Source organism: Oryza brachyantha, chromosome 6, assembly GCF_000231095.2.
Source record: "Oryza brachyantha chromosome 6, ObraRS2, whole genome shotgun sequence".
Lineage (NCBI taxonomy): Eukaryota > Viridiplantae > Streptophyta > Magnoliopsida > Poales > Poaceae > Oryza > Oryza brachyantha.
In genome coordinates, this window is record NC_023168.2 from 10,651,639 (window position 1) to 10,673,859 (window position 22,221).

Sequence of the window (22,221 nt, forward strand, 5' to 3'; positions counted from 1 at the left end):
TACTATTTTGGCGACTAACTAAAAAAATAATTCCATAGGGTGTCAGAAAATCACGAGACGATTTTTTAAGTCTAATTAATCTATCATTAGCACATGGGAGTTACTATAGCAGTTATATCTAATCATGGATTAATTAGACTCAAAAGGTTTATCTCGTAAATTTCTTTCAATGTGTAATTGATTATTTCTTTAACTATATTTAATGCTCTATATATGTGTCCAAAGATTAGATGTGATGGTTGACCGTGAAAATTTTTGGGAACTAAACGTGCCAAGTTCCACGTTTGTGATATTTAGATTTTGTACTGAAGCAAATTTGGCTCTACCAAGTAATTATACAAGTGTTCAAACATCTTTGACTATGTAAAGCTTGTTTCACACCATCTCCGGTTGTACAGCCTTTTCGGTTACAGACTTACAGCTGCGGACCACGTTATGTTGCATGAAGATTTTGTTGTAGAAACAAAATATCATTACTCAGAGAATATCCTTTTGCATATATTATCTCCTAATTGCAACATATATTTGTTACGGTGTGGGATATTGTTAACACAAAAAATTGGTAAAATTTCTTTGTGGATTCGGATAAGAAAATATGCAATTATAAATGAAAATTTTATCGGGAGGAGTTCGAATCTAACATGAAATTGTGAAGACTAAGGCATGGCGGCATAATTTTATCTATTAATTAGAGTTAGTTTAGGACTTTTGCTTTTATCTTCTCTTAGAGTCCGATTGGGACTTATTTGTTTTCTTTTTATCTATTAGGAAATCATGTCGTATTCAATAGGAATTAGAGATAGAGTTCAAATAGAGTTTGATATTTTCTTTTATCTATTAGGAAACGTGTTTCGTGTGTGACATGGATTTGTATTCACCCATGGGTATAAATACGTTTGTTTGGGGTCATCGAAAATCATCTACAATATAATATAGATCAACTACTTTCGGCGCATCGTCACCCTCTTCATCGAGGTTTCAACACCGGTGGAACTTGGCACCTGACGTATATTTGTTACGGTGTGGGATATTGTTAACACAAGAAATTGGTAAAATTTCCTAGTGGATTCGGATAAAAAAATATGCAATTATAAATGAAAATTTTATCGGAAGGAGTTCGAATCTAACATGGAATTGTGAGACTAAGGCATGGCGGCATAATTTTATCTATTAATTAGAGTTAGTTTAGGACTTTTGCTTTTATCTTCTCTTAGAGTTCGATTGAGACTTATTTGTTTTCTTTTTATCTATTAGGAAATTGTGTCGTATTCAATAGGAATTAGAGATAGAGTTCAAATAGAGTTTGATATTTTCTTTTATCTTTTAGGAAACGTGTTTCGTGTGTGACATGGATTTGTATTCACCCATGGGTATAAATACGTTTGTTTGGGGTCATCGTAAATCATCTACAACATAATATAGATCAACTACTTTCGGCGCATCGTCACCCTCTTCATCGAGGTTTCAACACCGGTGGAACTTGGCACCTGACGTGGGGCTGCATCGTCTTGATCTCTGGCGGATGGGTAAGTCCTACGTTTTACTAGCCATAGTAATCGTATCGGCTAGATTAAGTCTGTCTCGGTTTAGTCCGATCTTCTAATTTGGTTGTGCGATTGTTAGTTATCATATTATTTTAGCTTGAGTTACTTCTGTATCTTGAGTCGATCTGTCGTCCACTTTGGGTAATTTACGTTGATTTAATATTTGCTATTTGACACATTCAATCGCGTACTGTCTCTGTTCGCTCCGATCTATTAGATTGTATTTATCAAATAGTTTATATCAGATTGATGTATTTTGTTCATTGTTTTATTGAAATACTAGCCGATAAGTTATCAGTCATCGGCTTGATAACAATTAAGATTTGTTTAGTATCTATCCTGACATTGCTAGGTGTAATCTTGAACTGTCTCGGTTTGGTTCGATCTTCTATGATTATTCTTAGCAATCTGGGATAAATATTTTATAAATCTTGGTCGTTTGTCAGTCGTTTATAGCCGATGATCTTTACCGATATATGTGCTTATAATATTTACATCAATAGAGTAGTCGATCGCCTTACTGTGTTATTTATACCAATCGGCTTGATTTAGTTAGATCGGTAGTTATTTATGTTGCATCGGCTTATGAGAATTACGTGTAAATTGGTTTTAGCTGATCGTAACACATGATTTATTATTTATTTAACTATTTGAGTTTGTGTATCGGATTCTCAGCCGATCCAAGCTTTCAGGAGCCGATGCTCAGCTTATCGGCTAAACACTGCTGTACCAACATTTGATCAGCTGGATATTTAGTTATCTATTAACTGGATATTTAGTTTGTTTTACTGTTTATCTTGTCAGTTGCAATATCAAACTGACTGACACACCTGCGTATCTTCTAAGAATTTAGGTCATGTACTGGAGTGGTCTTAGAGTGACTCATAACCCTTCGTATGTAACACGTCATTGGGTCTAACTTTTGACGTCAATAGATATATCGATTAGTCAATTAGGGGTATACATATGTGTTGTATGTATTCATATAGGATAAAGGGTTCCAAGAGATATATATGGTAAAGATAGCAAGCCGTGTGTTATTCTACTAGCTATATATATATAGCTAGACTTAGTATATTTCTTTGTTTTCATAACTAGCCGGCACCGTTAGTTTTATTATGGTAGATGTTGGATCTTAATCTATTCAGTATATATCTCTTTCAAGAAACCACAAAAATAGAACCCCCTTGACCCGCTGCACGTGATGCTCATTCGTTCCAATCCGTTCCGACATCTGCCACCACTTCTATGCCCAAGGTTGCCAAAGCTCTAGATTTGGAACTCATGTTCCGCGAGTTGTAGCATGGGCATCCTCTCTACGCATGGATGACATCATTGAGTTCATGACTCTTGAGAACACATTATTCTCAAGACGTTCCCATCCATACCTTACTACAACCAAACACCCATGTTTCCATCTCTGTTTTGTGTCTCCATTTTTTTTATAAATAAAATGAACAGTTCATGACACTTGTTGTGAGAGAAGACGTACAATGTCTGACAGTTCCCTCATGATCACACCCAATCAATTCCTGGTGCCTGGTATATATAAGCAGAGGTAGGGGCATCCCTTGAGGACTAGGGTTAGATATATTCATGCATGGTACTTGCTGCGAAGCCTTCGGTAAGGTTTTAGCTAATCATTTTGCCATGAAGTAGGATTTGGTATTATCTCGTCATTTAGAGCCTGAACCTATGTAATCTCGGTTCCTCCGTACCATCATACTTTTGGTCTCTTGTACCATTCACACGTATCATTGCCAATACAAAACATCGATAGTTGGCATGCTAGTTAGGGGTAGCGCTGAAATTAGTGTCAATGAGTACTATGGCCCTATTGCCGACACCTCTGTCACACCTAGAAATTTATACCAAATTTCTGAACAATAGCATGTATTAAATCTTATCCATGAATTAGCCCAAGTACACACTATAACAAATTAATATACAGTTCTACGACTTAAAAACAAATAAAAACAATTATCTATCAAAATACAACAGAAAAAGAAACAAACTAAACCAAGTAATCTTCAGCTTCAACTGGTGATAACGGCTCCACCACAGACATTCTTGATGGCGGACTGAACCTCACTTCAACCTTGGTAACAACCTTATGACTAAAACTTGGGTACTTGCTCTGGTGGAAAAAAAATTAAGCAAGGCTGAGTACAAACCACCGTACTCAACAAGTAACACCAAAGAAAGGAATAATAAATGTAATAGAATAACAAGGATAGACTAAGACTAATTTGCACAAAAGCGACAGTAATTTAGCAATACAGTAAATAAAATAGACTGAAAAGAAATAAAATAGACTGAAAAGAAGTAAAATAAACATTTAAAATAAGAGAAAATATACTCCATACCATTGAGTTTGCATCGATTCAACGATCTGCTATTGACTTTATCGAGTTATAAGATATACCCTCGGTTAGCAGTTTTCTCTACAATATACCCTTGGATCCTATGCATTTGTAATAAATGTCCAAAATGCCCTTTAGACATACAAGATGGACTATTAATTTATCATGTTAAAAGATCGAGAAAATTATGAAATTTTTTGCCTAGCATCCTAACAAATCATTATAGTTTATGGGTATCTTTTAAGATCGAGAAAATATTTTCCAAAAAATAAAATATGAAAAATAATCTTAAAAGATACACACAAACTGTAATGACTTGTTAGGATGCTAGGCAAAAATTTTCATAATTTTCTCGATCTTCTAACATGATAAATTAATAGTCAATCTTGTATGTCTAAAGGGTATTTTGGACATTTACTACAAATACATAGGATCCGAGGGTATATTATAGAGAAAACTACTAACTGAGTGTATATCTTAGAACTCGACAAAGTCAATGGCAGATCATTGAATCGATGCAAACTCAATTGTATGGAGTAGATTTTCTCTTAAAATAATCATCCACTGTCCAACGCTACACCATGTTGCAACAGGCCCAAACCACTGTCCAGCCTTACACCACACTGCAACAGGGTCAACCCTCTGTCTAACATTATACCACGTTGCGATAGACCCGAACCATTGCCAACGTTACACCACATTGCGCAGGGTCTAACCAATTCCCATGTTCATCAAGTTATTAAAGGTTCAACTAATCCCAGCGAATCTGTCAGTTCGCCTCATAACTGCGGGCATGACTATTTAAATAGTTTTACTCTGATCAGAGATGTACAACTTTACCCACAAGACATGACTCCACATCATGTTACCATGCCCTAACGTATCCCCACGATACCTCAATACGGAAACCATGATAAGACCTTTCACCTAACCCTCCTAGAGAATCGTACCACTTCAAGTTTCGCCCCCTTCTTTACACCAAGTCAGGCAGCCCCCTCTTATGCCTAGGTGAATCCGGAAGAAGCATAGGCTATCGTTACACCACGACTCCCATCCATACTCATCACGCCCACCCTTGCCTAGGTACGTCGAATAGGGACAAGCTAGACTAGAAGTCTCACTGTTGCCCACTTTTGCTTGTGGTTAGTACGTGTAAGACTTTTAGGGTTTCCTGAGAATCGGTCCTTAATTGCCGAGGGCACCACTCTCAAAATCAGGCACCCACAACCCACCATAAGCAATATTTTAGTTGTATTTAATCCACGTCAAGACATTCATCATGATCACAAGCTTTAAAGGTCTATCAATGTCTAACAGTAATTAAATAATAATAGGTGAGTTAGTTGAACTAAGCATGACTAAGCATTACCTAAGCGTATTTCTAGTCAAATTAACCTTGGGATAACAATAATGATAGAGTGTGAATCAATGGAACGGATATAAAGGTAAATGCCCAATAGATAAGTAAAATAAGTAGATTTGCATAAAACAATGCATGTTCGAATATAAAGCGGGGATTTTATAATCATGGGATCAATATGTTTAAGTATACGGTGCCACTTGCCTTGCTCAGACCAATGAGGAACTTCTGCGATGACTTTGCAAACAAACAACGCTTCAATGGGATCAAAACCTATGACAAACAAAGAAAAACAAGCAAAAATAGACTAAAACTACTGAAACAGAAAAACAAACTATTTTAATGGATTTCTTGGCATTTTTCTGGACTCGATGAAACTTAAATGGACTTAAACAGAGACTAGACGAATTAGTTATGAATTTTAGAAGATTACGTGTGTTTTTAAGCTAAATAGAAAACCTTAATGCATTTATTACGCAATTAATTGGAGGATGACGTCAGCGAGGAGAGAGGGAGGACGCTGACGGCTGGGGCCCACTTGGTAGTGGCACAAGGCGGGGAGAGGACACTAACACAGGGGGCCCACAGGGAGAGAGAGGGTGGCCGTGGGGCCCACCGGTCAAAGAGAGGCAACTGAGAGAGAGGGTGCTATGAGGCCAATGGGTGGGACCCATCGATCGGTGAGAGGGGGAGGCTGACGCGCGGGACCTGCGAAGGGAGAGAGAGGGGGCATGATGAGTGGTCCTGGCTTGGCAGAGATAGAGAACAGAGGAAGGGGAGGAGATGGCTCAGTCGAGCGGCATGGCGGGCGGCTAGCGGCTGATGCCGACGGGCGGTGGCGCCACGATGACAGCGGAGGAGGGACGGCCGATGATGGCGATGACCGGCAGTGGCGACCGGAGGGCAAAGACGACGGCCGGCGGTGTCCGACGATGGACGGCGACGACTGGCGGCGCTAGGCGGCGGGCTTGCGTACGCGGTGGTAGCTAAGAGGCGGCGGACGGCGCTAACCAGCGAGCGGCGGCGAGAGCGGTAGTGACGTGGAGAGGAGGTGACGGCAACGCGAACGCGGTCGTGGCGCTTGGTCGCAGGGCTAAGCGTGCATGCGCGTGCACGACGGCCATGCGATGAGGGGCGGTGGGCGGAGGCGCTAAGCGGCGACCGGGGAGAGGCCACGGGCGTGCGCGAGGATGCGGTGCACGACAATGTGAGGATGGAGGGAGAGGGATTAGGAAGGGGAACAGAGGCAGCGTTGGCGGGTTGGCCCGGTGGCGGTGCGGGTGGCGAGGAGGCAACGACACCGACCGGCAGCGAGGAGGACCAACGGTAGCATAGCGATAGCGTCGACGCGCGAAAAGGCGAAGGGAAGGGGAGCGGACGGGGAAAGGAGGCAGCGACCAAGGTAGCGGCGCGTGGCTGACGATGGCGGCGCAACGGACGGAGGGAGAGGAGAGGAAGGGGATGACACACGACAAAAACGACACAACCTCGGCAAATGGCGGTCGATGTCGTGCGCGCGGAGACGACAATCGACAACGCACAGCGACGACACGCGCGCTTATTGTCGGCCCCCGATTTCACTAATCAGTAACCTTCTATGTTAATCAGTACCAATCCCTGGATCAGTAGTTGGTATACATATACATAGTTAGATCATCACGTATCACGACAAAATGATAAGGGTGAAAGGGTTTAATTACGAACCTTTAGTTAAATCAAAACCTTTAAAACAGCAACAGCGGAAGCGAAAGGAAATAAGAGGACACATCTCACATGACACAGGCGGCGACTGGAAGATAAGAACCGTTAGACGACCGCTTCAACTGGGACAACTCCACAGCTCTACAGCGGATCTGGAGCCAGATCCTCTTGAGCACTGGAGGTTGTATTTAGTAAGGGTGAGTACGGGGTACTCAGCAAATCACCATGGAAATATGCACATGCAAGGTTATCACAAGAAAGCTGTTCTTTTGCAATAAAAGCATCATTCGCAAATAGTTTTCTCAAGACCTATTTTCTAGCAGCAGTTTCTATACCATGAGTGTAATTAAATAGCCATGAAGGTTCTGTCACACCAATTGATGGTTTCCCTTCATCCACACCAATTGATGGTTTCCCTTCATCCACACCAATTGATGATTTCCCTTCATCGCATCCATGCCATCTTCTACATAATTTAACCCCCTGCATCTCAAGGAATGAATCACCTAGACACATATACAACACTTTCATTCTCATCCCATACTCATTTGTTGGGTTTTATGAGTCTAGCCAAGTGTATTCCATGTCCCGGTGCTCATATCTGAGAGCGCGGCTATTCGAATAAATTTAAACACACTGTAGTGGTTGTACATTTTCCTCATGCTCCACGACTACCCAACACATGAGCTTCGTCCCAACACATGAGACGATCGTCGTAAGCCTTTTGATAACCTTACTTTGGCAGTGCCCGCTCTATGAACTTTAGTCCCCATTGCACTCTAAACGTCCATTACTAGTAGTGAGGGGAGTTTTGACGTTCCCAAGGAAGGAGTAAACCAATAAACACAACACAACACATCACAACTCACTGGGACTGACCTACCCGATCATCCCCTATGCAATAGGCTTCCTACCTACTTGCACACATAAGAACCACCATGGCTTGGGCACCGCCTCCGCTCGGCTATTTAGTAAGCTAGGTCTATACCCATACGAGAGAAACACGGCTGTACGATGGTCGTTTCATGTATAGCTGCATGGCTCGGTCCTTAACTGATCAGGACGGCTAACCTTTCCCTGGAACCACCCATATTCTCACCATTCCGCCCTGATCGAAATCAATTTTTATCTCAACAACTCATTCTCAACATGGTCGGATGACGCTCATGCCTCTACCTGCCATCATACAATTACTCCCACTGAGTAATGCCTCAACATCATCATAATCACTTTAAAAGTATAATATTGAATAAAATGCAGCTACTAACTGTTACGTCCAGAAATTCCTCGCACGAATTTCTGAACTTAATTGTGTATTAAATTCCCTGTCCAGGACCAGCCAGGGTACACAAAAAGACAATGTTGATTACATTACCATCGTTCTTAGAAACAACTGAAAGATTACACTTATTCTAACGGAAATGCAGCGGAAAGAAAAAGGTAGACTAGCTCCAGCGGGTACGGCTCCAGTCCACAGGCAACGCTTCGACGGCAGAACAGCTCACTCCTGAGAGGCACCTCCATCGGACTCGACTTCAAGCTCTAGGGTGGGAAAGTTAAGCAAGGCTGAGTACAAACCACCGTACTCAACAAGTAACACGGACAAGGGGAGAATAAATGATGCATAGGGATTAACAAGGACAGGCTAGGGTTAGTTGCAATAAAGCAGCAGTTAAACAAATAACAGAGATTCAAAAAGAAATACAGGTAATTAAATACCGTAAAGGATAAGTAAATAACAGTTGTAAAAATACCACAACACTGTCCAACGTTACACCACGTTGCAACAGGCCCAACCACTACTCAACGTTACACCACGTTGCAGTAGTCCCGAGTGAGAAACCAATTACTCAAGTTATTAAAGGTTCACTAATCACAGTGAGGCTGGGAGCTCACCCGTAACCGTGGGCACGGCTATTCGAATAGTTTATACTCTGATCAGAGGTGTACTACTGTACCCACAAGACACGACTCCACTACACTTGAACGTGCGCCGACATACCACCATGGTATACCGGAAAGGAGACCGTGATAGGACCCGTTACACAACCCTCCCTATTTAATCGTACCACACTTCAGGTTTCACCCCCTCCTTTACACCAAGTCGGGCAGTCCCCTCTTGTGCCTTGGCAGATCCGGAAGCAGCAGAGGCTTTCGTTACACCACGATTGCCCGTCCATACTCCATCACGCCTACCCTTGCCACGGTACGTCAAATAGTTCGAAGTCATGCTTCAAATCCCACCTTACCCATTTCGGCATGTGGTTAGCACTTAATTACTTCCAGGGTTTCCCGTGAACCGGTCCTTAATTACCATGGGTGCGACTCTCAAAACCATACACCCACAGCCCACCATTATCAATATTTTAGTTGACATTAACCCGAACCGGGTAATGAATCCATATCTCAGCTATTCAGAACTAAGCATGATTAAAGATGATCCCAATGAGCTATTTGTTCTAAGCACGGCTAAGCTTTAACCTAAGCCTAACTCTAATCAATTTACCCCTGGTCCAACAACGAATAAAGTTAGATAAACAACGGCATAGTAATAAGGTTTACCCGAAGAAGATAAATACAGTAAATATTTTAATCAAAACAATGCATATTTGAATTATTAAAGCGGGGGAATTTGCAATAATGGGTTCAATATGATCAAAGATGAGTGTCACTTGCCTTGCTCTGGCCCTTGGGGAACTTCGGCGACGAACTCGAAGTAAACCGGCTCTTCGGCGGGGTCCGAATCTAAGCGACAAAGCACAAAAATAAATAAACAGGCACAAACTCTACTGAAACAGCAAAAGAAACTATTTTTAATGGATTCTTGACAATTTTATGAATTTAATGAAATTTGAATGGACCTAAACGGAGACTAGATGAATTACTTATGAATTTTAGAAGTTTTCTGGGTTTTTTAACTAAACAGAAAAGTCCTAAATCAATTATTGCGCAATTAATGGGGCTGCTGACGTCAGCGAGGAGAGAGGAGGCTGACGGCTGACAGGTGGGGACCACCTGTCGGTGAGAGAGGGGAGAAAGAGACTGACACGCGGGCCCGGGGAGGAGAGAGAGGAAGAGAGGCGCGGGGGCGACTGACGAGTGGGGCCCGCTCGTCAGCGAGGCTGGAACAGAGAGGAGGGGAGAGCGCGGCCGGCGGCGGGAGCGGCGGGCGGCGCGGCGGCGGCGGCGCAAGGCGACGGCGACTTGCGACGGCGGCGCGATGGCGACGGCGCGACGGCGACAACGGCGCGACGACGACGACCGGCGTCCGGCGGCAGCGCGTGGCGCGGGACCGAGCGCGGCGCACGGCAACGACGACACGGCGGCGACGACCGGCGATGAGCGCGGGCGATGGCAAGACGACGGCGTTGTGAAGGCGACGATGACCACCGCGAGTGGCGGCGAGGAGGAGCTCCGCACGCGTCCGACGACGGCGTGCGGCTCGGCGGCGGTCGGCCGGGAAGGGGGAGAGAGAGGGGAGGAGGAAGGGAACTCTCACCGACGGCGGCGAACACGCAGGCGAGTCGGCGAGATCGAGGCGGAGGTGGCGACGCGGCTAGGAGCGGAAGATCGGTGGTGGCGACGGAGATCGATCGGCGACGGTGAGGAGACCGGGCGCGACGGCGACCGGGCGGCGAAGCAATGCGCGGCGCATGGGATGTTCACCGGCGAAGATGAGGGCGGCAACCGGTCGGCGACGGCGGCGCGGAGGCGGTGACGCGGCTAGACGGCGGCGAAGGCGTCCGGTAGCGAGATTGAACGGAGGCGGCGAACAGCGACGGCGCGACGGCGGCTCGGGCGGAGACGGAAAGTGGGCGACGGCGCGCGACGGCTCGGAGTTTATAGGGTGGCGGCGCCGGCTAGGGCGGGGCGGAGGTTGGAGACCGAGTCGGGCACGACGCGGTCTCGGCGGCGGCGGTTGCGGCGGCGGCGCGGCGCGGCGCGGCGCGCGGAGGCGGGTTTACTGTCGCTGACAGGTGGGCCCCACCTGTCAGTGGCACGAGGGAGGAGGGAGGCGGTGCGGACTCGCGACGCGGGCGAGTGAGCGAGCCGCCCGGCCCAGGCGGGGCGCGCGCGGGGAGGAGGAGAGAGCAGCCGGTCGGCTGGGCCGGCCGAGAGGAAATGGGCCGGCTCGGCCGGGCCGGCCCTGGAAGGAAGGAGAAGAAAAAGAAAAAGGAAAAAGAAAAGGAAGGGAGGAAAATTGGACTTTGGCCCAATTTGAGAAGGAAGGAAAAAGGAGGGAAAAAGGAAAACCCCACTTTTGCCGAATTTTAAATTAATTTGTTTGATCAAATTTTATACTTCTGTAATTTGAATTTAAATCCAGTTAGTCGATTTGCGAGTCTCGATTTAACTGAGTTAATTTCTTTAGAGGGATTCTTCCCGAGTTAATTAAGCCAATTGTTATTTACGAATTCCTTTTACGATTTTAGGCTTAGGACAAAACTCCGGGTGTGACAAACCTACCCCCCTTAAACGGAATCTCGACCCCGAGATTCGGAGGCACTGGCGAAGAGGTGCGGACGGGCGGCCTTGAGCTCATCTTCTCTTTCCCATGTCGCTTCTTCTTCTGAGTGGTGACTGCACTGAACTCTGCAGAATCTGATCACACGGTTCCGAGTCTTCCTTTCACTTGTTTCTAGAATCCGTTCTGGTTTCTCCACATACGTTAGATCTTCCTGTAAATCGATGTGCTCGGAATTGGTCTGTTCTTCAGGCACACGTAGACACTTCTTGAGCTGCGACACATGGAATACGTCATGGATTCCGGCCATGTTAGCAGGGAGCTCTAACTGATACGCAACTTCTCCCCTGCGTTCCATTATCCGGTATGGTCCCACAAAACGTGGTGCCAATTTTCCTTTGGTCTGAAACCGGTGTACTCCTCGCAAAGGTGTGACGCAGAGGTACACGTAGTCTCCTGTCTCGAAGGCTAAGTCCCTTCGACAATTATCTGTATAACTCTTCTGTCTGGTTTGGGCCGTTTTCAACCTTTCACGGATTATTCTGACTTTTTCTTCCGCCTGGCTTAAAACTTCAGTCCCAAAAACCTGACGTTCTCCTGTTTGATCCCAGAAGAGGGGTGTACGACACTTTCGCCCAAAGGTGCCATCTGCAAACTGGCTTGATAACTGTTATTGTATGAGAACTCTGCATACGGTAGATTCTTATCCCAAGTTCCACCAAAGTCGAGAGCGCAAGCTCTGAGCATATCTTCAAGAATCTGATTTACCCTCTCTATCTGACCATGATAAGCCGTACTGAAGTTCAGTCGGGTTCCCAATTCTTCCTGTAGCTTCTGCCAAAACTTTGAAGTAAACTGACTTCCTCGGTCAGAAACAATTTTCTTCGATACTCCATGTAGACACATGATCCTAGCCAAGTAAATCTCAGCTAATCTTTTCCCTGAGTAGGTAGTGTGAACTGGTATGAAATGAGCGACCTTTGTCAATCGATCCACAATTACCCAAATCGAGTCATGACCGGCAGCAGTCCTTGGTAAACTAGTGATGAAATCCATCCCGATTTCTTCCCATTTCCATTCTGGAATCTGGAGAGGTTGCAACAATCCTGCTGGCCTTTGGTGTTCTGCTTTGACTCGTTGACAAACATCGCACAAGGCGACATATTCTGCAATTTCTCTCTTCATACTAACCCACCAAAACTTTTCTTTGAGATCCTGATACATCTTAGTACTCCCGGGGTGAATAGAGTACTGGGTTTGATGAGCTTCTTGGAGTATCAACTCCTTTAACTCCTTGTTATCTGGTACACACAACCTGTTTCCCATCCAGATTGTTCCATGTTCATCTTCTGAAAAATCTCGAGCTTTACCAACCCGCATATTTTTCTTTAGCTCGGCTATCTCCGGATCATTTGCTTGGGATTAGCGAACTTGATCCACCAAAGTGGGTTGCGCTTCAAGGTCTGCCACAAAACCCTCTTCGACTAAACCCAAATTTAGTCGCTCGAACTCCTGTTGTAACTGTTCACACACTTCCTTCGATACCGCAACATTGCAGTAATTCTTCCGGCTCAAAGCATCTGCAACTACATTTGCTTTGCCTGGATGGTAATAGATACTCAAATCATAATCCTTGATCAATTCCAACCATCTTCGCTGGCGGAGGTTCAATTCCGGTTGTGTAAATACTTTAAACTCTTATGATCTGTATACATTTCACACTTGTTACCGATTAAGTAGTGTCGCCAAATCTTTAGGGCATGCACTACAGCTGCTAGTTCCAAATCATGAGTCGGGTAGTTACCCTCGTGTGGTCTTAACTGACGAGAGGCGTAAGCAACCACCTTTCCTTCTTGCATTAACACGCATCCAAGTCCTGATCTGGATGCATCACAGTAAACCTGGAAGTCTTTCATTTGATCCGGCAAAACCAACACAGGCGTCGAAACTAACCTTTGCTTGAGCTCTTCAAAACTCTTATCGCACTCTTTTGACCATTTGAACTTCTCTTCCTTTTTCAACAACTGTGTCATTGGCTTGGCTATCTTTGAAAAATTCTCAATGAACCGACGGTAATAGCCCGCAAGTCCTAAGAAACTCCTGATCTGGGAAACCGTCTTAGGCGGGGTCCACTTGATCACTGACTCCACATTACTGGGGTCCACTGCTACACCTTGCGCATTGATCACATGGCCAAGGAACTTCACTTCGTGCAGCCAGAAATCACACTTGCTGAACTTGGCATACAACTGATGTTCTCTTAGCTTTTCTAGCACAATTCGCAAATGTTGCTTGTGCTCTTCTTCTGACTTGGAGTAGATAAGAATGTCATCAATGAAGACAACCACAAACTTATCCAGGTATTCCATGAATACCTTATTCATAAGATTCATGAAAAATGCCGGGGCATTAGTAAGTCCAAACGACATTACCATACACTCATACAAGCCGTAGCGGGTAGTGAATGCCGTCTTAGGGATATCTTCTTCCCGAATTCTCAACTGGTGATACCCTGATCTCAAATCGATCTTGGAGAAAACTTTGGCTCCCTTCAACTGATCAAACAGATCATCAATCCTTGGCAGAGGATACTTATTCTTGATGGTAACATAGTTCAAAGCACGATAGTCCACACACATTCTCTTAGTTTTGTCCTTCTTCTCAACAAAGATAACCGGGGCGTGACACTAACAAGACTAAGCAATGTCATAGATTGACTAAGTTATAGTTGAGTAATGAGGCTACAAGGATTAGAAGGATTTCAGGGTAATCAAACATATGACGGGTATAACTAACTACAATGGGTCTCTAATTATTCTGCATGCAATTTAAAGTAAAAAAATGCACTTTTGAAACATAGGTTCAAAAGTAAAAGGTGTGGTGACTAGCCTAGTTCGAAGTCTTACGAAGTTGGTTCCTCGCATGACTCGCTTGCTATACCCAGCTCCTCGCACGACTCGCTGCTACTCCTGAACTAATAAATCGAACGATCGGTGCAAACGTGAGATCGCTAGCAAATAAAAGGACTCGACGCGACTTCTATAAACGATCGACAAAAAGGCGAGAACTTTTATCAATATTTTAGAAACACCCCTTTTATTTTAGAAACAAATAACTATTAAAAAGGATCAAATTCAAATAAAGGTTTTAGAAGCAACTAAAGGTTTTTGAAATAAAATAAATCTCTTTTAAAAAGAAAACAAATAAACTAATTAAAATATTAAAATAGAGGATGTGGATGGAAAGAGTTTGTAATAAAATAGAGATCTTCGCTAATAAATTATTTATAGATAAAAGATGGGTTTTGATAAATAGATACACTTATTTTATTTTTATTTAGAAAATAGATATATATTTTTAATCTAAAAGGTTTTCAAATAAAAGGATAAACAAGTATTTAACTTAGTTTTGAATAAATAAATACTTAATTTCGAGTATAGATAATTATACTTATAAATAGATTTATAAATGAGGGATTAAACTAGTATTTAATAACCGTTTAAATAAATGCTTGGTTCGAAATAATTATTTTAGTATTAACTAAATAGTAAAGGTAAACAAATATTTTTAGAAATAAATAGAACAATTTTAGCCTGCTATTACTTTGATCACTCGATGAAGTAGGACGAAATTAATATAAAAACACTGGAATGGAAAGGATTGTACCTGAGTGGATTAGATTTTGAATGGAAGGAAATACGATTTAAACTTAGAATGATAGCGAAGTAGATAGACTCAGCCCCCTCTTCCTATTTTTTTTCTTTTTCTTTCTTTTCTCTTTTCTCTTTTCTTTCTTCTCTGCCCTTCTCTATCTCTTCTCTTTTTCTGCTGGTCACGGGCGAAGCAGGAAGGCAGCAGTGGTGGGGCCCACCCCATTTACTTCCTCTCCTCCCTTTCTTTCTTTTCTCTCCTCTCACTTTTTCTCCTTCTCCCGTGTTCTTTCTGTCTCTCTCTCTCTTTTCTCCGATGCAGCAAGGGGGAGGTAGGGGGCCAGCCAGAGGCAGGCCGGCGCGGCGGCGCTGCCGGTCGGGCAGTGGCGCCCGCAGGGGGAGGCGGCCGGGGAGGAGGCTGGAGCGGCAGCAGCCTCGACGGAGGTGAGGAGGGCGCCGGCGCCGGTGGTCGACGGCGCGGCCGGGGCGGCGAGGCCGGGAGAGAGGAGGAGCGGCGCAGGTGGGCGCTGGGCGGAGGAGGATGGTTGAGAGAGGAGGAGCGGCGCAGGTGGTCGCTGGGCGGAGGAGGAATGTGAGGCTGAGGCGTAGGCGATGGGGAGAGGGGGCGACAGCCTCTACGATGGATGCAACAGCGGGGTGGAGGGGAGGAGGCAGGCGCCGGAGGCGGCAGTCGAGCAGCTGGCCGGCTGGAGGCGGCTGGAGCAGAAGGCGGCAGGGAGGAACGGCGGAGGCAGGCCGGCGCAGGCGTCGCTTGGCGGCGCAGCCGGCCGGCAGCGGCGCCAGCAGAGGAGGCAGCCGTGGGGGGTCATCGCCCTCCCCTTGTATAGGCGAGGTGATGGCGTGGCGGTAGCAGCATGGAGGCGTGCAGGCGCGCGACAGCGATGAGAAGGCGTGGCGAGGACGGTGGTGGCATGGCGAACGTGTGGCGCCTGCTTGGCGGTAGCACGACGCGTGGGGGTTGGGTGGCAGCATGGCTGCATGCAATGCTTGCGTGCTTGCGTGCGTGCATGCAATGCTGGCTGTATGTGCAGCTGTATAATAATGCCTATTATCTTGTGGTGGTGTATGTAGTTGTATATGGTATCCGCGAAAATTATCAGTGGTATATTGAATTGATGAAAAAAAAATTATTTGTCTTCCGGGAATATTTTAGTACGATGGATAATTGATTTTTATGGAATCAACGGTGTTTGAGATAAATGAGACAGATAATAGTCGCGGTGATTAATATTTAATCAGACGACCGAAAATTAGAATAAAAGAAAAATATAAAGGATGAGGCGTGTCATATTTATTTGGATGATCGGGGTCGAGAATTAAAAGAAATATTGGGACGGATAGAAGATTGGAAAAGATATTTAATTTGATGGTAGAAGTTCGGAAAAATATTCTGAACGGATATATTAGATAAGACGAATAAAATTCATCGGGCGATCCAGGACTCAAATAAATAAATTTCCAATGACTAGAAATTTTATTTGCGCGATTAAATTCTCCAAAAAGAGTTTGACTTGCGCGGATTTTTGGAGAGTAAAGGACGTCGAGAAAAAGAATAGATGATTTATTATTCCTCTTGGAACAATTGAGCTCGGGGGTTTGGTACGATAATCAAGATTTTTTAGATTGGGATTTTTTTATTAATCGGAATTTTTGGACTCGCAAAAATCAGGATGTTACACTTATGGTGATGCCTGGCGTCGCCTGAGAGGCAGGGGAAGAAGAGGGGGAAGGAAAGGGTAAACGGGTGCTCACTGGCGTGAAGATGACATCGGCGAGGACGGGGTGGCACCGAGGCAGCGATGGGAGGTCGACGACGATGGAGCGAGAGGGAGAGGCGTTCGGCAGACAGGAGTGACACGTGGCAGAGGCTGGAGCGAGAGGGAGAGGCGTTCGGTAGACGGGAGTGACACGTGGCGGAGGCGGCGTCGGTGGTGTGACACAGAGGCGGAGCGAGGGTGCGAGGGAGAGGCGAAAGAGGGAGGCGGCACGACCGACGAGGGTTTAAATAGGAGCGGGAGGAGGTTGTCTCGTCCTGAGTTTACCCAAGCCAAGAATTAATTAAATAATACATTAATCAGGATATTGAGTTTTGAATTGACTTAGTCCCTAGGACAACACCCATCTGAAGGAGATCCTATCAAATGGCCGCTAATGAGTTAGTAGAAGTCAAGAAGCAGTTGGAAGAACTTAGAGAAAAGGGATATATCAGGCCTAGTACTTCCCCGTGGGGAGCACCCATCATATTCGTGGAAAAGAAAGATAAGACAAAAAGGATGTGTGTCGATTATCGTGCACTTAACGAGGTCACTATAAAAAACAAGTACCCTTTACCAAGAATTGATGATCTTTTTGATCATTTGAAAGGAGCAACAGTGTTCTCAAAGATTGACCTCCGATCAGGATATCATCAAGTAAGGATTCGAGAGGAGGACATTCCCAAAACAGCATTTACCACAAGATATGGGCTTTATGAATTCACAGTCATGTCCTTTGGTCTGACAAACGCCCCGGCCTTCTTCATGAATCTAATGAATAAAGTATTCATGGACTATCTGGATAAATTTGTTGTGGTCTTCATTGATGACATTCTCATATATTCCAAGACAAAGGAAGAACATGAAGGACATTTGCGCCTAGTTCTAAACAAACTAAGAGAGCACTAGCTCTATGCTATGTTTAGCAAATGTGACTTTTGGCTATCATAAGTGAAGTTTCTCGGACATGTCATATCAACTCAAGGTGTTGCAGTGGACCCAACTAATGTTGAAGCTGTTACTAATTGGACTGCGCCCAAGTCGGTGACTCAAGTCTGTAGTTTCCTTGGACTTGCAGGCTATTACCGTAGGTTCATCGAAAACTTCTCAAAAATATCTAGACCTATGACTCAACTTTTGAAGAAAGATCAAAAATTCAACTGGACACCCCAATGTGAAGAAGCATTTGCCTTGCTCAAAAAGAAGTTAGTATCTACTCCCGTCCTGATCCTGCCAAGTGTCCACAATGATTTTCAAGTCTACTGCAATGCATCTTGTCAAGGCCTTGGATGTGTTCTTATGCAAGACAGACGTGTTGTGGCCTATGCTTCTCGTCAATCCGACCTCATGAGATCAACTACCCAACACATGACTTGGAGTTAGTTGTAGTTGTCCATTCATTAAAGATTTGGCACTGCGTTATGTGGGACCATACAAGATCTTGAGCAGAAGAGGACAAGTCGCATATCAACTTGAATTGCCAGCATCACTCGGTGGAGTCCATGATGTTTTCCATGTGTCTCAACTCAAGAAGTGTCTCCGAGTTCCGACAGAGGAAGCAAATCCTGATCAGATCGAGATTCAAGAAGATCTTACCAATATAGAGAAACCAATCCGGATTCTAGAAACGGCAGAAAGGCATACTTGGAGCAGGGTAATTAGATTCTGTAAAGTCCAATGGAGCAACCACTCGATAGATGAAGCAACCTGGGAGCGCGAAGATAAGTTGAAGTCCGCCCATCCGCTACTGCCTCTGAATCTCGAGGACGAGATTCTTTGTAAGGGGGTAGGTTTGTAGTGCCCTAAAATCACCCTAAGTTTAAAACGTTGTTTAATCCGAATTTCGAGAAATTTTAAAAGATGAAAAGAGCTCCAACAATTAAAAATGACCAAGATTGAACTCAAATGGGCTTGTGGGTATTTTTAATAAGTTTCCCATGCCTCAAAATATGTAAGTAATTTTTACTGGAATTTTTAGAGCACTCTAGCTAATTTTAATGCAACAAAACCATTAAAATAGTATACTAAAAAGAAAAATCAATTTAAATCTCTCTCCCTCAACTTGGGCTGAAAGTTGGCCCAAGTCCTCCCACCCCTCCCCTCTATGGGCCCTCTCTCCTAGCCGGCGGCCCAACTCTTCCTTCGCCTTCTTCTCTCCCTCTTGGGCCTTTTCCCGGCCACTCCGCCTCCTCCCGGTGCCGCCCAGCCCAACTAGCCCATGGGGGAAACGCACGCACGCACGTGCTCTTCTCCTTCCTCCAGACCGACGCCACCTGTTCCTCTCTCTCCCGTGAACCCTAACCGGCGCCGCCGCCCGATTCGCCTCCTTCCCGACGGTTTCTCTCCAAATTAAGTTGAAAAACCGAATCCCCACCTCTTCCTCGTTATTTCCCCCATAATTTCCCACTTAATCGCAACTTGAATCGTCGGTTTCCATCTCCCCTTTTACTGTCGCCATTGATGGAGGCAGTGAAGCACCTCGCCGGCGTTTCACCTCGCTTGCAACCTTCCACCTCCCGGGACCCTATAAAATGGAACCCCCTCGTCCTCCTCTTCCATTTGCTAGCCCTGGCCTGAGCTCTCGAGCTCTCCTCTGCCCTCCCACCATCTTCCTCCCTCCTCTTCCCGGCGAACTTCGGCGGGCTTTCGCCACTGCTCTAGACGGCTTCGGAGGACGCCGTCTGCGCCGTTGAGTTCGTGTGATCGAGGAGAACACCGGCCAACCCTCCGTTCGCTGGAATAATAACTTTTCTTGGGAACCTGTTAAACCACCTATCGTCGTTTTCGTGGTAAGCCAACGATTTAATGCCTATCATGGTCACTGCAACAGTGACCATTCCTTTCTCTCTTCATCGATTACTTATTATCCAAAAGAAAAGGTCTAAATTAACGAATTCATAAATTGTTCACCTGAACAACATATAAAAATTCAAATAGTCTTTTCTTGGCTGTTTGAACTTCAAATAGGTTACGTCCAAATCACTAATCACCTCCAACAAATTAAAGCACTCATTTTCGTATTGTTTGGTTTTTAATTTTATTGTTGTCTTACCTGTTTTCGCTTCCTTTTGTCGTTGGTCATGTAGATTCCACTGTTCCGGAAGACCCTCTCTTCGTAGCTGTGGAAGCAGAAGAATTTTGGAGCGATCAAGGCAAATCAATCATCCCTTGAACATATTGATCCCAATATTGTGAAAATCTTTATGCATTGCTTTATAAAATTACATAACGTTCATTGTTTTATTTAGTTATTATTCCTATAATCTTTGCTTTATGGCCAGTTTGATATGGTTTATCTATACCTTGTGAACCTTAGTAAAATTGTAAAGTAACTAGTTTGACTCCCTATATGATGGACTCAGTAGTTGCTTTAGGTTGGGCTTATCCATGCTTAGATTCAACATAGAATCACTCTTTTATATTTAAAATGTGTACTAACTAAACTGTGGTTTAGATAATAAGATTATGGCTGGTATAGCCAGAACTTGATGGATCCCTATTCAAAATTCTAAAAATTGTTTTTAGGTGGGGCACGAGGTGCATTGTTGTGTTAGAAGCACCTCGGCCGATATAAGGACCGGTCTTCGGGCCTCTGTTGCGAAGCATATCAGTACAACCAAATGTCTAATCGGTAAGCCCTGACCGGAATGGTAGATCATCTCAAAACATAGGCCACTGGTACGATGAGTCTAGGGCCAGGATCGGCTAATTCTGACTCGGCGCAACAGGGGGCATGTCTTGTCCCGGGGATCCGGCAATGGTTTAATAATTGGGAACCTGTGGACTGCGAAACTTCAGCGGGTCTTTTGTTTTGGGATGATATGCTTGAAAGGTCTTGTCACAACTTCTATCCAGGCACCGTGCTGGTGTTTGGCACATGGTAACGCGTGTTGAATGTTGTGTCTTGTGGGTAAAGATGTACACCTCTGATCAGAGTTAAAAACTATTCGAATAGCCGTGCCCGCGGTCATGGGCAAGCCTAGCAATGTACCCAAGTTAGATTTCTCTCTCTAAATAAAATGAATGGATGGAATTCTTGGTGTGGTAATCAAGTGGTTTAACCAGAGACAGGTGGTTTAACCTGAGGTTTAAGGCCGACAATGCGTGGTTTAGTGCAACCGTGGTAAACTTAGCTTTAAAATAAAGACATAAGTCTGGTTTTATAAATGGCTTTAAAATATTAAAATATTACAAACTTAGCTTTGTGCAAAAATGTCAACCATACTATACCTTTCCTTTGTTCCCCTATGCATTTATATCATTTTCTGATTGACTTGTTGAGTACGTTGGTTTGTAGTCACCCTTGCTCCAAAAATCCCTAGAAGATGGACCAGAAGAAGGTGAAGGCTTTGGTTTCAAGTTTGCTCCGCCGTCAAGTGCTTGTGGCTGCTGTTGTTTAGTCTTCCGCTGTTTTATTTGTTTATCTTTGGTTGTAAGGGCCTAAGGTCGCCCATTTTATGTACTCTATTTACGCTTCCGTAAAGTTTGGCTTGTAATAATCAACTATGTCTTTGTGTACCTCACCTTTCCTAGGACGAGGATTAATGCACTAAGCGTTCTGGAAAATGGTTCATTTCCGGGCGTGACACTGGCCCAGCCAGCTGGCCCACTCCCTCCGCTCGGCCTGTCTCCTCCCGCTCCCCCTTTCCTCCCTTTCTTTTCTCTGGGTCGGCCCAGTTCTTCTCTTGGCCCAGTTCACTCCTGCCTCCTCTCTCCCTGCCGCACCGGGCCAAGCCAGGCCACGGCCCAAACTACCATGCCCGAAGTCTTGGCCACCTCCCTCCTCCTTGGGACACCGACAGGTGGGCCCTGAAACTGCATCTAGCCCCTAAACGGAGTTTTGGATTATTAATGACAATGCCAGCCAAGCATGTGTGCGCTAATGATTTGTGATTGTAGAGAAGTTTAAGGGATCAATTCGATTGAAGGATTACGCGACTTACTTGATGCATGTGTGACCCGAAGCGATGATCCTATGAAGACGAAGGGGCACGAAGGAGATTTCATTTTTTGTTTTGAGTCATAAGAACTCCATACTATTAAGAGGGGTCACCAGAAGCTCAGCATGCATCCAAGAGTGGTTAGGGTTGAGTCGAATTCGAGCCGAGGCTCGCTACTATTTTTCACAAGCAGTAGGGACTGGACAGTCCAGGCTCCTGGCCGGACAGTCCGGTGGTAGGACGGTGCAGACCTTGGTCCAGCTCCTGCTCGGAGTGAGTGAGTTAAGTGTCGGCCGGACGGTCCAGCCCCCTAGCCGGATAGTCCGGTTAGGTTTCTTTTCCAACGGCTAAGTGACATCTGCCAGCCTATATAAGGCCCCCTTGAGATCTAGCCGTTGGTGAGGCTTTCTATTCGAGATTGAT

General features: G+C 44.9%; 1 protein-coding gene across 3 annotated transcripts in view; it reads left to right on the top strand.

Annotated features, from left to right (window-relative positions):
• LOC102717718 (1,4-alpha-glucan-branching enzyme 3, chloroplastic/amyloplastic) overlaps positions 1-20,062 on the top strand; it is a 46,624-nt gene extending 26,562 nt beyond the window's left edge. Inside the window, exon 22 of one of the 3 annotated variants that reach the window (XR_005812013.1) lies at positions 19,945-20,062. The gene's annotated coding sequence lies outside the window, so the exon portion shown is untranslated. Of the gene's footprint in view, positions 1-841; positions 951-1,327; positions 1,513-19,944 lie in introns of those variants that run through there. The other 2 variants (XR_005812012.1, XR_005812010.1) reach the window with 2 other exon arrangements.
• Positions 20,063-22,221: the final 2,159 nt, after the last annotated feature.